Source organism: Suricata suricatta, chromosome 17 (assembly GCF_006229205.1).
Source record: "Suricata suricatta isolate VVHF042 chromosome 17, meerkat_22Aug2017_6uvM2_HiC, whole genome shotgun sequence".
NCBI lineage: Eukaryota > Metazoa > Chordata > Mammalia > Carnivora > Herpestidae > Suricata > Suricata suricatta.
The window spans coordinates 27274871-27289848 of record NC_043716.1 but is presented as its reverse complement, the minus strand read 5'-3'; the positions used below and the strand labels follow the sequence as shown (position 1 = coordinate 27289848).

Here is a 14978-nt window from a genome sequence, read left to right as displayed (position 1 = left end):
TGGTTGTTGTTGTTCTTTACAAACCCTTGTGTCGAGAGCTGACTTTCAATAGATCGCAGCGAGGGAGCTGCTCTGCTATGTACAAAACCCCCGACCCAATTGTTTATTTATTTTTGAGACAGAGCATGAGTGGGGGAGGGGCCGAGAGAGAGGGAGACATAGAATCCGAAGGAGGCTCCAGGCTCTGAGCTGTCAGCACAGAGTCCGATGTGGGGCTCAAACTCACAAATTGTGAGATCATGACCTGAGCTGAAGCTGGACACTTAACCGACTGAGCTACCCAGGCACCCCGGGAAAGGTGTTTTGAAAAAAATTTTAACAGTAGTAACAAGTAACACCTTTCCCTCGTGTCCCCCTTTCCATTCCCTGAAGAGAAATGGAAAGGAAATATTCTAGGACTATGTTGCCCAAGATTCCACCAGTTCCAGAAAGAGGCTGCCTTCCTGGTAACTGGGATGTTTATCCAGGTCAACCTGAAATTTCTATCATTTTTGATGTTAGATTCCCATGAGAGTGTGACGGGGCCAGGACTAAGGTGAGGCAAGTGCCAAATGTACATTTGTATGACCTTGAGAAAGGGCGACTCCTTAATTCTGGGACCTGCTCTGGCCCCAGCCCTGGATTTTGATCCTTTTAGTAGATACTGAGGTTTCTGGACCCTCTCTGCACCCTTTCTAGCTGATGATGCTTTGTGGCCAACATCCTTCCCTGGGGGTCACTCCAGCCCAGGGAACTTCCTCGCCCAAAATTATATCCCTTCCAGGGGGCAGCCTATGGCCAAGCACTGACAAAGGTGGGAATGCAAACCCTCGGTCTCTCTTTTTTTTTTTTTTTAGGTTTATTTATTTATTTTGAGAAAGAGAGTGAGAGAGAACGAGAGAGAGAAGGGGAGGGGCAGAGAGAGAAGGAGAGAATCCCAAGCAGGCTTTGCACTGTCAGTGCAGAGCCCAGTGTGGGGCTTGAACTTACAAACTGTGAGATTATGACCCGAGATGAAGTTGGACACTTAACCAATTGGGGTACCTGGGTGACTCCTTTTCTCAACTGGAAGCCTTCTGAAGAGCTGGTCCAGCTCCAGAGTGCCAGTGCCTCAGCTGCTGCCACCAATCAGGAAGTACAATGCCAGGGGTGCCTGAGTGGCTCAGTCAATTAAGCGTCCGACTTCGGCTCAGGTCATGATCTTGTGGTTCGTGGGTTCAAGCCCCTCATCAGGCTCTGTGCTGACAGCTCAGAGCCTGGAGCCTGACTTTGGATTCTTATCTCCCTCTCTCTCTGACCCTCCCCTGCTTATGCTGTCTCTCTCTCTCAAAAATAAATAAAACATTAAAAAATACAATTTAAAAAAAGTACACTGCCAGGGGTGCACTGTGAGTGTGGAACCTGCTTGGGGTGCTCTCTCCCTCTCTCTCTCTCTCTCTCTCTCTCTCTCTCTCTCTCTCTCTCCCCGCCCCTCCACCATTTTCTCTCTCTCTCTCCAAATAAATGAATAAACTTAAAAAAAAGAAGAATGAACGAACGAACAAAAGAAAGAAAGAAAGCACAGTGCCTCCCCCCCAAAAAAAAATCTCCATAGCGATGGAGCTAACTTCCTGTACGAAGCGAGGGTAATCTGAACAGCTTAAGGAACAGCCCGCCCTGGGTTCTGTCTGCTGAGGTGGCCCCTGTGCAGGGCCACTCACCTTCAAGCTGCTGAAAGTATGGGCTACAGATGCCTCACAGCTTCATCCTGGAAACTGCTGGAAACTCCCCAAGGTTCATCCTCTCCCGGGGACGGCCCTAGCAACAACTAGTTGATGGGGGCTGGGGGATACAGAGGCCCAGCCCCACTCCCTGGGGAGAACTCTGAAGGGCCACCCCACTTGCAGAGTCCTTGTACAATGAGCTGAGGTCTCCGTGGCAGCCACAATGGGGGACATCTTCTCCCTCTGCCTGATCCTGCCTTCCTTGCCCCCTTACAGGTATAGCTCCAGAGGGTACCCCTCATTATGTTTACGTGTAGCTCTTCATCTCAGAGCTGCCTGCGGGGAACCCAGCCTAAAACATCCCCAAACTCAGGCCGAGATGTTAGGAGACTCCAATGAGGCTGACTCGGCTCCTTGACACAAGGAACCCCAACAGTTGTGCAGCAACCTCCTGATGGACAGTTAAGCCTTAGCTCAACCTTCAGGTTGGCTGCCTCCAACTGTCGTCGGGGTTCAAGGAACCTACACAAAGAAGGCAGAATGCAGCATAAACCACAGTTCATTGGTGAATTTCACTCATGTGCCCTTTTTCCTCACTTTGAATCATAGGACTCAAGAAAACTCTCAGTATTAATAGTAAAGCCTTCTGCAAGACAAGGACAAACCCAGGGACATCTGCTAGAGAACACAACCAAGCTTGTCCTTCTGAAAGGAAGGGAAGCAAGCTTGGCCATTATGCTCTCTACGGGGGGTTCAGTGTTCTACAGGAATATTTTTAGTAAATGACAGAGAAAACCGTAGAAAACAGGCTGATTGATTGACAGACAACCCAATTCTTAATCTGGACATCTTTAATAAATTCTGCAATGCAGGATTATCAATCTTATCTTCCCTGGATTTCTACCTTCACAAGGAGATGCCCTTGATTTTAGAGGCCACAGTAAGTGGCTTTCTTTATGAAAAGGTTCCCTGTAGGTAACCGAGCCTGAGCAGCCTTGAGCCAGCCCCCAGGAGCCAAATCTCATCACCTGTTCATGGTAAAAGAGTTTTTCTGATGAATGACACATAGGGAATCAATCTTTTTACATAAATCCTTCCCGGACCTAAATACAAGGAAAATGCAAATGTCAACTTCACCTGGAGGTGGAAATGTGGTTCCAAGGAGCCAAAGTCACTATGGCACGTTTCGTGTGTCAGCAAACTGAAAGCTTTTGCCACCCAGGATGTTTTTTGGCTCCTTCAACCCTTTGAATCAGGTGCAGTGCTATTATTATCCCCATTTTGTTGATGAGCAAACTGGGGCTCAGAGAAGTCAAGTAATTTGCCCAAGATTATGAAATGTGTATGGAAGAGCTAGAAACCCAACCAGTCCGCCTAAGGCAGAGCCCGTGTTTTTAACTGATGTTTTAGTCTGATATCCTACATCATAGCCACTTACATGTCAGATTTTAACACTTACATATCAAATGTAATATTATACTTTCTATGACGATTTAAAAATGTGAGATTGTATACTCCTTTTTTTTTTTTTTGCAGAATAGGGGTGTGGTATATTGTCTGTTGTCTGATTTCAAGGTTTTTCAGTCAATTTGTCAACAGGTGTTTCTTACTTCCATATAAAAGGCACTTTCCAAATTATAATTTTTTAAAGTCACAAATAAAGGCCAAAAGGAAGTTCTATGTTTGACATTCTTTGTTGAAAATAAGCATATTGAGGACAGAACAATGTCTCTTCAAGTGAGTGTTGTGAGCTTTCCATATTGAATTCTGCTGCTCAGAATTTCTTTCTTCTTTAGGGGACGGAGCTGAGGAGTGAGAAGGAAGAAGAGTGGGTAGGTAGCTGTCCTGTAGCAACTTCTTCCTTGTTGTTTTCTGCTCTCCGAAGACATCTTCAAACTTACGTTATGGTTTAAGCATCGTAAGGAGGAAAAGTCATTTGTTGTCTGTAGTCTGATGACTTCAATATCGAAAGTCTTTGTAGATCAGCTTCTATTGTCTGTTTTTGCTGGTTCTCACTCATGGAGTCGTGTTTCCTTGTGTGTCTGGTTATCACTGACCACAACAGTCCAGTCCTAAAAATTATTGACAGGAATAACATAAGACCTAATGGAAAAGTACCTATGCCCAAAATTTGCTTCTGTAACTCCTGAGAGCCATAGCAGTCTGGGCCTAAATTAAACCAAGTGCAAGGCCTGAGATTTCCTGGACCAGGACAGTCTGGTAATTGGAACCTTGTGTTGTAATTCTGTGGGGCCGGTGCTCCACTTCCAGACTGCCCTGGCCTGCCCCCCTCCTTGGGCTGGCTCCTGGCCCTCTCTTTCCAGTAGGCAGCAAGGCCACCCAGGATCAGTAACCCTGGAGGCAAAGGCAGCCTCTGTGCCCACCACCTCTGTGGTTCCTACTCTTCTGTCTGTTGACCTAGTCATTTCTTACTGTTCTGTTAACAATACTATTTAAGAAGATTTCAAAAGTTATTTTATGCAGTGGGAGAGTTGGCCCAAATAGTTTTGCTTGCCATTGCTAGGAAGGCTCATCCTACAAGTTTCTCAAGAAATAACAAACTCAGGCTGTCTGGGAGGCTCCATCAGTTAAGCATCCTACTCTTGATTTCAGCTTAGGTCAGGACCTCACGGTCGTGGGATCCAGGCCCATGTTGGGCTCAGTGCTGGGCAGGAGCCTGCTTGAGATTCTCTTTCTCCCTCTGCCCCCTCCCCCTCTTGTGCACATGTGCACATGTGCATGGTCACTCTCCCTCTCTCTCCCTCTCTCAAAAAAATAATAACATAAATACTAATAAAATAATATGTATAATATAAATAATAAAATTTTTAAAATGATAATAAAAATCAGGGCACCTGGGTGGCTCAGTCGGTTAGGCATCCAACTACAGCTCAGGTCATGATCTCTCACAGATCATGGGTTCAAGCCCCGCATTGGGCTCTGTGCTGACAGCGTGGAGCCTGAAACCTGCTTTGGATTCTGTGTCTCCCCCTCTCTCTGCCCCTCCCCTGCTCATACTCTGTCTCTGTCTCTCTCTCAAAAATAAATAAACGTTAAAAAATATAATTAATAATAATGAAATAACCAACTCAAAATAAATTTGGAACCCTATGAATACCTGAGGTTTGATTTATGTGTCTTAAAACAAAATAATCAAGGGGCACCTGGGTGCCTCAGTTGGTGAAGTGTCTGACTTCAGCTCAGGTCATGATCTCAAGATTCAGGAGTTCAAGCCCCGCATCGGGCTCTGTGCTGACAGCTCGGAGCTTGGAGCCTGGAGCTGGCTTCAGATACTGTGTCTCCCTCTCTCTCTGCCCCTCTCTTAATCATGCTCTCTCGCTCTCTCTCAAAAATAAACGATAAAATTTAAGAAACAAAACAAAATAATCAATTTTCAACAAAGGATCTTCAATTGCACCCACTGAGGCCCGCAGTTCACAGGCACGCTGGTTTGGGGTCCTCAAAGGAAGGGTGTCTGGAGGTGGGAAGGAAAGACTGCAGGAGGCCCCCCGCAAGGTCAGGTTCACTGGATGTGCCACTGAGCCACTGTGCAACCTTGGCCAGCGATGCCTGCTCTCAGCTGGTTTTTTCAACTGGAAAATGAGAAGAAGAAGAGTAATGTCTGTCTGACAACATTGTCGTACGGACTAAGTGAGATTAAATAATACATGCAAAGCCTCAGCACAATGTTAAGTGTCTGATAAACATGATGATTATTACTATCCCTAAGACGCTGATGTCCTCAGACACACGCACACGCACGCGCGTGCACACACAAACACGCACATGCACACACACACCGCTGCCCATGTTTCTCACACGTGCACAGAGATCTAGTAGAGAACCACTGCCTTTGTTAATGATGATTTGAATAAATCACTCAATTCCAGTGGTCTGGTTGCTAAGGACATCATTCTGAAGGCCTTCAAGGCAGACCTCCTGGATTTTATCTCCTTTTACTCATTCTGTGACCTACAAATTAAAGGACGACAATAATTCAGATGCGGAAAGGGCCAGAGACACCCCCCCCCAATGAAACATACCCCTGCAACCATGTGGCCGGGTGTGCTGTTGTGATAAAGCAGAAGGCTGTTTGAAAATAATCAAAAATTCTCTCAGGAAGCCCAATTACATTTTTACATCAAGAATCAAAATGCCAGCGCTGAAGACTTCAGCCTATCATTCACAAACCTTTTATCCTGTAATTAAGCCAGATCTGCTGCTGGGCTAATTCTTCCCTGAATGACACCACCCTTTGAGCCAGCCCGTGTGTCGGCAGAAGACTTCACTCTGATGATCTATTACCCCAATACATCACCGCGGTGAGCTGCCTCCTTAATGATTTATCCATAACACATCATCGGAGCAAGCCGCACTCATAATATATGGCTCAATAAGTCTGCGGTGGCCAAGGGGGAAAGCCACGAACAGCGGCCGAGTCCGTGACCTTACATGGTTGGTGTCAGCATGCGGGGCCCACGCTGGGCGCCCCCTTCCTCAACAAATGTTTATATAGGCGGGAGGGCTCTCATGCCGGTAGGCTTTTAAAACATGAAGAACCATGACCTTAAGAAAGTCCTATAAATCCTGAGCAGAAAAGCTCCTCAGTGGGTAGTAGGGGCTACCCTTCTAAGCCTGTCAAGTAGGTAGAAAGCGTTTTCTTTAAGCTCTTACTTGGAAGGCCAGGACCACTGCACTGCACTGTACAAACCCAAGGGGCACCATTCGCATCGCAGTCTGTGCAAAATGCTGCCCCCTAGAGTTGTGCAGTGTGCAGCCCGAGCCACCTCACATGACAGCCTGATTAAGGAGGTCCTGATTAAGAGCCCAGCTTCTGGCATCAGACGGCCTCATCTGAGTCAAGGTTCTGGGAGTAATGGTCCTACTCATGGCGTTGCTATGAGATTGAACAGGATAATGTATGCAAAGCCCTATGACATAGTAAGCACTCAGCTAATCCACATTAGCAGCCTTAATGAATCCTGCAGGTCCAGGCTGGGGCAGCATTAGCCCCCGGGTATTGTGCTCTTCATTCTGTGGGGTCTCGTCTAATTGTTATGTAATTATGTCCTGCATCATTCAAAAGAAAAAGGGCTAATTCCTCCCTTTGGGCAAGAAAATGCTTACAGCAATACGTACTAGGATACAAATAAGTAGATGGGCGGGCGCCTGAGTGGCTCATTTGGTTAAGCATCCGACTCTTGGTTTCAGCTCAGGTCATGAGCTCGCAGTTTGATGAGTTCAAGCGCCACGTGGGGTTCTGCACCGACGGCATGGAGCCTGCTTGGGATTCTTGGTCTTCCTCTCTCTGCCCCTGCCCCACTTGCACTGTCTCCGTCTCTCTCAAAATAGATGAACTTAAAAAGGTCAATCGATGGGGACATTCAGACAAAGAAAGGATAAGAAAGATTTAGCAAAATTGAGGCAAAGACACTGGACCAAAACAACAGTGAGAATGGGCCAGGTAGGAACAATGGGCACACTCATGCACTCAAAAAAGCAAAGATGGGCACACCTGACAGCTGAGCAATCCACGCCCAGGTGTGTGCCCTGGCTCGGAGGGACTCTCTCTTGCACATGTGCACAAAGGAACCATGTAACAATGTTCCCTGCACCATCCCCGAGACGGGAAAAACTGGACACGTCCACCAATAGGAACGTGTGGTGTAACAGTGCTAGCCAGCTCTTACGTAGTGCACGCTGGGTGCCAGGCATATTTTCAATGCTTCACGTCTATTACATCATGTCATCTTCACATCAACTTTCTGAGGTGAGTACTATCATTTGCCCATTTTATAGCCGGGGAAAATGATGCATAGAGAGGTTAATTTGCCCAAGGTCGCAGAACTAGTCAAGTGGCAGAGCTAGGAGTTGAACCCTGGCATTCTGCCCCAGGGCCCAACTCCGAGACACCACAAAATCGTTTGTCTTCTCTTCTAGTGGAATACTACGCAGTCACAATAAATGAATTAACTAGAGCTACATGTGGCAGCACCGCTAAATTTCAAAACATAATCCTTGGGGTGGCTGGGTGGCTCTGTCAGTTAAGCGTCCAACTCTTGATTTCAGGTCAGGCCATGATCTCATCATTTGTGAGTTCGAGCCCCACGTCTGGCTCTGCACTGACGGTGCTGAGCCTGCTTGGGATTCTCTCTCCTCTCTCTCTGCCCCTCCCCTGCTTGCACTCTCTCTCAAAATAGATAAACCTAAAAAGAAAAACATTATCTTCGAGTAAAAAAGAACAAATTATAGAGCAATACATATACTATGAAACCACTTACAGAATCTCTTTAAATATGTAAAAACCATATGTTTGTTACAGAAGCATGTGTTTGGAGAAAAAGTATTCTTTTTTAAATAGGAAAGGGTAAAGAAGTCCAAGAAGAGCCCTCCCACAGGGCTGGGAGGAGGGCGACTGGGGTCGGGACCAGGTGCTCAGAGAGCTGCGTTTGTCTTTGCTAAGTTCTACATCTGATGCTGGGGGGTAGGACACTTGCTGTGTATTCTCTGTAATTTTTTTTATAATTTTTAATGGGTTTTTTTTTTGAGAGATAGAGACAGCGCGAGCAGGGGAGGGTCAGAGAGGGGGAGGGGGACACAGAATCTGAAGACAAGCTCCAGGCTCTGAGCTGTCAGCACAGAGCCCGACACAGGGCTCAAACCCACAAGTGATGAGATCATGACCTGAGCCAAAGTCGAATGCTTAACTGACTGAGCCACCCAGGTGCCCCTATTCTCTGTAATTTTTGTACACCTGATATAGTTTGTAATTATCAAAACACACGCCATCATAAGTTTCTATGTGACTGTGAGCTGCATGTGACTGTAAATTCATCTCTGAATTTACTCACAGCCAAAACTAAGAGGGACACTAAGGTACCAGATTGGCCAGGACTACAAAAATAAACTACCATTTTTCAGAAGCAACACAGGTTTTCTTGAAATCAAGATGAGACAGGAATTTCGTCCATGGGTCTTCATCATGGAAAAGATGGTTAGTAACAACATTCCTGCAGAAATAAGGGGAAGGGGCATCACGCAGCCATTTTCCAGTGTCCCCCAACGCATGCCAATGGCTTAACGTCAGGGCGGGACTCAGAAGGAGCTGCTGTATGAGGGGCCCGTCTCCACAGCCAGTGTCTGGGACATTTCCAGAGGAACGGGCCTGGGTGAGGCAGCAGGGCAGCAGGCAGACCCAAGAGGCTGGTGCCTGGAGGGGAATGAAATCACCTTGACTCTGGGCAGTTCTCTCCGTCAAACGTCTGCTCCTCTCTCTGGGACACAGAGCTGTGGACATGGTGTCCAGGCGGCCAGTGTCTCTGCAGGCTGAGAAGACGGAGCCGTGGAGGCCCTGGGAGCAGAAGGCATCCACCCTTTTTTATGCTTTATTTATTTTAGAAAGAGAGAGAGACAGCACAAATAAGAGAGGGACAGAGAGAGGGGAGGGGGAGACACAGAATCTGAAGGCTCTAAGCTAACTGTCAACATAGAATGTGGGGCTTGAACTCATGAACCACAAGATCGTGACCAGCCGAAGTCGGATGCTCAACCGACTGAGACACCAGGGCTGTTCCTGGTCTCTTTGACTTCTCACACCCTGGGGCCATCCACCTGTGTTTAAACCCTTAGTTTTTACCCTCATTGTACAAAGTAGGGAGTCAAGAGGTAGTGGATGGAACCAGAAATAGTAAGTACTTTACGTGATTATAATATTGTGATTCGTAGTAAGGCGTACGTCCTGGTCTCTGCCCTCAGCTCCTACCTGAGCTCCTGAATCCCTTGTAATTTCCTGCATGATAGGAGTGCCTTTTGTTCTAATGAGGTGACCCTGGGTGGCTCTTGGATGAGGGCTGGTCATTGGAAAATCCAACTGGGGTGGGGGGGGAAGGGGGTGCTGGGAAAGTGGTGCACCCAGAGAGGGCCCGGGGCCCGCACCCTCCCCCTACACCTCGTCCCATGTGTCTCTTCCATCTGGACGTTCAGCTGTGTCCTTAGTCTCCTATCCCTTAATAAACCGGCAAACGTAAGGAAGTGCTGCCCGGATTTCTGTGAGCTGCTCTAGAAATCAATCGGACCCAAGAGGAAGGTCGCTGGAACATGCAATCTACAGCCGGTTGGTGAGAAGTGTAGGTGATAATCTAGACTTTCAACTGCCTGTGCATATGGGGGGTGGGGGGTGATGAGGGACAGTTTTGCGGGATTGAGCCCTTAACCTGTGGGATCTGACACCATATCTGGGTAGAGTCAGAATGAAATTACATTGTAAGCCACCGAGCTGGTTGTGGGGACACCAGCACTCCCACCTCACCTCACCACATTGGTGATCAGAAATAAAGTTTTATGTGGGTGGTAAAGGGGAGTCACAAGGAGAAACGCAGGAGGGAGGAAGAACGGGGCTTTCCCTGCGTAGGAAGGTGGAAACCCAACGTTTCCCTTACAGTAACGTTCCAAAGGTAGATGGATCATGTCAGTTTCCTCATGTTGCCAGAACTCATTGCCACAAATGGAGTGACTTAACACAGCAGTAATTTCTCTCGCACCATCTGGAGGTCAGGAGTCTGAAATCGAAGTGTCAGCAGAGCCAAGCTCTCTCTGGCTGCTCCAGAGAGATTCCTGCCTTGCTCACCCAGCCTCCCCCCAACCCCAATGGTGGCTGGCAACCCTCCGCACTCCTTGGCTCATGGCTGCACTGCTCTGATCTCTGCCTCGGTCTCCACGGGCTGACTTCCCGCTTTGTGAGTGTCTGTTTCCAAAGCTCTCTCTCCTGATAAGGGTGCCAGTCATTGGATTAAGGGTCTGCTCTACTCGGCCATGACCTATTGCCAAATAAGGTCACACTCACAGGGACCAGCAGTTAGGACTTCAACGTCTCTTTTTGAGGGGGGAAGGAGTACACAATTCAACCCAAAATAGAAGGGCTGTGGGAGGGGGTGTCAACTGATGTGCGGAGGTAATCACCTGAAGCACCTAACTGAAAATAGTGAACCCTGGTTGGCCCCAGGGACGGGCAGAGGTAGGAAGAGACAGAGAACCTATTCAGGGGTCAGTGAGGAATGAATGTAAACTGGTCACTAGGTAACATTACAGAATTACTGTTAATTACCATTTTGTTGGGCTTCACAATGGTAAGGGTCTTGATGTAAGTAAAGGTCTTCTTTCAGAGAAGTAGGGTGAAGCCTTGAGTGAGAGAGGTTATGTCTGGACTTGCTTTAAAATAGAGATGAGGCACCTGGGTCAGGGATGGGCCAGAGGCACCAGATGGGGAGCCTGACTCTTGATTTCGGCTCAGGTCATGAACCCAGGGCTGTGGGGTCAAGCCCCACCTCAGACTCTACTGCTGAGCATGGAGCCTGCTTGGGATTCTCTTTCATTCTCTCTCTCTTCCTCTCTGCCCCTCTTCCCCACTCATGTGTGCGCTCTCTCTCTCTCTAAAAATAAAATAAAAAACTGGGGCACTGGGTGGCTCAGTCAGTTAAGCATCCATCCGACTTCAGCTCAAGTCATGATCTCACTGTCGGTGGGTTCAAGCCCCACATCAGGCTCTGTGCTGACAGCTCCAAGACTGGAGCCTGCTTCGGATTCCGGGTCTCCCTCTCTCTCTCTGCCCCTTCTCTACTCATCCTCTGTCTCTCTCTCCTTCAAAAATAAATAAACATAAAAAAATAAAAAATAAACATTAAAAAAGTTTTAAAATGAAAATAATTTAAAATATAAAAAATATATAGATAAGTAAAATCTTCAGAAAAGATGGAGATGAGCAAATAGAGCAAAACACTAATAATGGCTAAGTCTACATGATAAACATGGAAAATCATACCATTCTCTCTACCGTCATGAGTGCTTCCATAATCAAAATTTTAAAGTGACAGGAGCTGAAACAAGTATTTAGTAAGTCTTGGGATGTACTCGCTTGTCCACTGCAGCTCTTCGAGGACCCACAGACCCAAAGAACAGGGCTCCCAAGGTCATGTAGTTCAACCTCCTTATTTTACAAATGGCTAAAAAGGTTGAAGAACTTTCCAAAGTCACACGGCCAAGTGTGGATGAGTTGGGGCTGGCCTGGGGTCTCCAGGAGCCCCATCCAGGGCCCCGGCTGCTGTCGCAGGCCATCCCCTGCCTCAACTGTGGGCTAAAGGAGCTATTTTTAAATGTCAGTTAACAGTGGAGGCACACTCAGTTCTTTTATTTTTTTTTAAGGCTGACATCGCCTACGGGTCACTGGGGTCTTGATTTTACCTGAAAGCTCTATTCTCCTCAATACGACAGTCAAGTACGTTCAGGTCCTTCAGATCTCAGAGTAACCCCTTGGGGGCCTGGCAACATATGTGTCGTTGAGCCACAAGTATCTGTCATCTATCTTCCACTAACAGTAATTATAATATTAATTAACTTCATTAATATTATTATATAATAACAATGATAATCAATTATACTTTAATATTATAACACAGTTATTAATGATACATCAACCACGCAGGGGAACTAAGTCCTGCCTGTGAGATTTTCCTAAATTTGACCTTTTTGACTTTTACAGGTATTCAAAGTGGTTCTTTTAAAAAAGAAGCCACAGTAAGTGTGTCGATCAATCATCAAAAAGGAAGGAATAAACAGCTCCAACCTTGAGAACACGCTGCAGTGGAGAAGGCAGGAGAAGCAGGGCCGGCCTGCACAGGACCGTGGAACATTCGGGTGCCCTCTACCCGCCAGAGCCCTCCTGCTCTTCTGGCTTGTCTCCCACGGCCCCTTTCTCTTCTCTCACAACCAAAAGTCAGAAAGTTAGGAATGGGGCACGGTGGCCAAAGACCAGCTGTGCCTTCTTAGGATTTATTTCGGGTGGAAACTTCCCGGGATTAAGCTGGCTGCCTCTTGCTCTAAGCTCAGGGGCCCCAGGAGGGCAGCTGGACCGGACACACTCACTGAGGTGAGCCAGGCACTGAGCGCCCCCTCTCCTCGTCCTGCACAGAGTCGGCTCAGAGCTGCACAGACATGGTGACAGGAGCCTGTCGCCCCTGAGTTATACCTTGAAGGGGCTGGAAGACCTGAGGAGCCAAAGTGCTCTATATGCCAGGGCAGGGGACATGGTTCCTTGCAGGGGGCTGGCCGGAGGAAGGGGATGAATTCCAGGAGTGTGGGGGACCCTCGCTGCTGAGATGGGGCAGGGCTGGCTCACCTCACCTGGCTGTAGCCAGGTTGAGGCTGGTGATAAAGCCCAGAATCCAACTCTCTTTGGTTTTCATATTCAAGCGAGAATCCCGAGCATGCTTGGGATTGATTGAAAGAAAGCACCCAGGAAGGGGGCTGAGAAGCAACCCGGCATTTCCCGCCCAATTCCTCAGCAAGCAGAGACCAGACGGGCCATGCTCCCCCTCTCCTGAGTCCACAGTCCTGGGCTCTGCTTGCCTCCTCGGGAGAATCCAGCTCCAGCAGCCACTTCCTTCTGCCCTGCATCCTTATTTTGTGTAACTGCAGAAGCCTTGAGTTTACAAATTGCTGCCACAAGCAGCATCTTCTTGGGGTTCTGCACCCCAAAATATCCTTGGAGCAAGTACTAGTGTCCCTACATGTAGACGGAGAAACTGTACATTTGTCCATTCATTCACTCAACAAGCACACTTCGAAAGGATCCATTAGGCTCCACCGCTGTGCTGGAACTGAACGCCCCTCAGAAGGGTTAAGTGACTTGCCCAAAGCCATGGTCACAGGAGGAGTAGCCAGGGCCACGACTGGAGCCCAGCTCTTTTGGTTTTTTGGGTTTTTTAAATTTGTTTTTAATTTATTTTTGAGAGACAGACAGCACGAGCAGGGGAAGGTCAGAGAGAGAGGGAGACACAAAATCTGAAGACAGGCTCCAGGCTCTGAGCTGTCAGCACAGATCCCAATGCGGGGCTAGAACCCACGAACCATGAGTTCGTGACCTAACCGAAGTTGGACGCTTAACCGACTGAGCCACCCAGGCTTTTGACTGAGACCTGAAGAGGAGAGAGGCCAGAGCTCTGCCTCGGTAAGGCACCTCAGTGGCACCCTCAGACCTGGTGTCCCCTAGTAGCATCCCAGGTGACCAGTGGTAGGGGGGTCCCACAGCCCACCTACAGACAAACCAAAGTCAAATGAAGTGAGAGGGACACAGGACAGCAGTGGGAAGGACATAGATAGATCTCTCTGGCTCTCCAGACCTCACTGCCATACCCCCCTGCCCTTCTTCACTGGGAGCAGGACCAGAGAGAGTTCCAGAAACTCCTGCCCCAGCAACAGTATTTTCTGAGGTTGGAGCCATTTTCTTCTGTTGGACCTCTAGGTAGTGACCCTCTGGCTTCCCTCCACAGTCTGGGGGCACATCAGGGAGGAAGAAAGGAGCAAGGTTTAGGATGGGGGTGGGGTGGCAAAAATGAGGAAAGAAAGAAGAAACAGAAGGAATGCCATTAAGACACTGATTTCTCCCCTCCCCCACTTAAAAATAATTAAATAAAAGCAAGTTTTCCGGTGAAACCTACCAGCACTGGGTAAGCTCAGATAGTGGATGAGTTCCCAGGCTGTTCTTCAGTTTCCTCCTTTGTCTTTTTCTTTTTTAATCGCTCCATTGATTGGCCCATTGATTGGTCTGGTGCTAGAAGGTTGGAAGGAGATAAAAGAGATAGCTGGGGGAGGGGCCGAGGAAAGAGAAGCGGTTAGACCAGGAGCTGGTGAAAAGGTACACAATCCTGGTCTTTTGTTCCTTCTCTGTGCCTCCACCCAGTGGGAAGCAACAGTTGCTGAGAACCTTCTGAGCACTGAGAGCAAAGACTGACTCCGTGCCAAGAACTTTGTTCCTGCTCTTACTTAACCCGCAGAGCAACTTGATGAGGGAGATGTCAGGATCCCTGCTTTACAGACAAGGGAACTGAGGGTCAAGTTATTCACCAGCTCCCCTAATGTCACAAGACAAAGCCATCGATCAGGGCTTGAGTCCCAGGTCTGACTCCACAAGGCCTGGGTTTTTTCCACTACTCCACATCGCCTACACTGCTCTCCCAGCAAATTCGCAGATTTTGTCATTGACTGGAGAAGGTTAGGAAACACTGATCTGAGCAGTCTGGAGGGGCTCGGCTCCGTTAGCTCCTTCCTTCCTCTCCTGCTCCCAGGATGGCACAAACAGGGTGAGTCGCCCCCCTCCCCCACAGGCCTTTGTTATTTGTCCTGTGGCCTATCAGCTCCCATCTCTACCCTATCCCAGGCACCCCAGGCCCTCGGGTTCCTAAATCTCAGCCGGAACGGTATTTTACAAGGACACTCTCCAACCTTGAAAGGCAAGGTAATAAA

The 14978-nt window shown here is 48.0% G+C and overlaps 1 long non-coding RNA gene across 1 annotated transcript; it reads right to left on the bottom strand.

Moving 5' to 3' along the window:
• Positions 1 to 2515: 2515 nt before the first annotated feature.
• Positions 2516 to 14388, bottom strand: LOC115282572. The gene is made up of 2 exons (XR_003904695.1): positions 14174 to 14388; positions 2516 to 3754 (listed from the first exon to the last, which is right to left on the bottom strand). It is a non-coding gene; the product is annotated as an uncharacterized LOC115282572 (long non-coding RNA).
• Between the last annotated feature and the right edge of the window lie 590 nt (positions 14389 to 14978).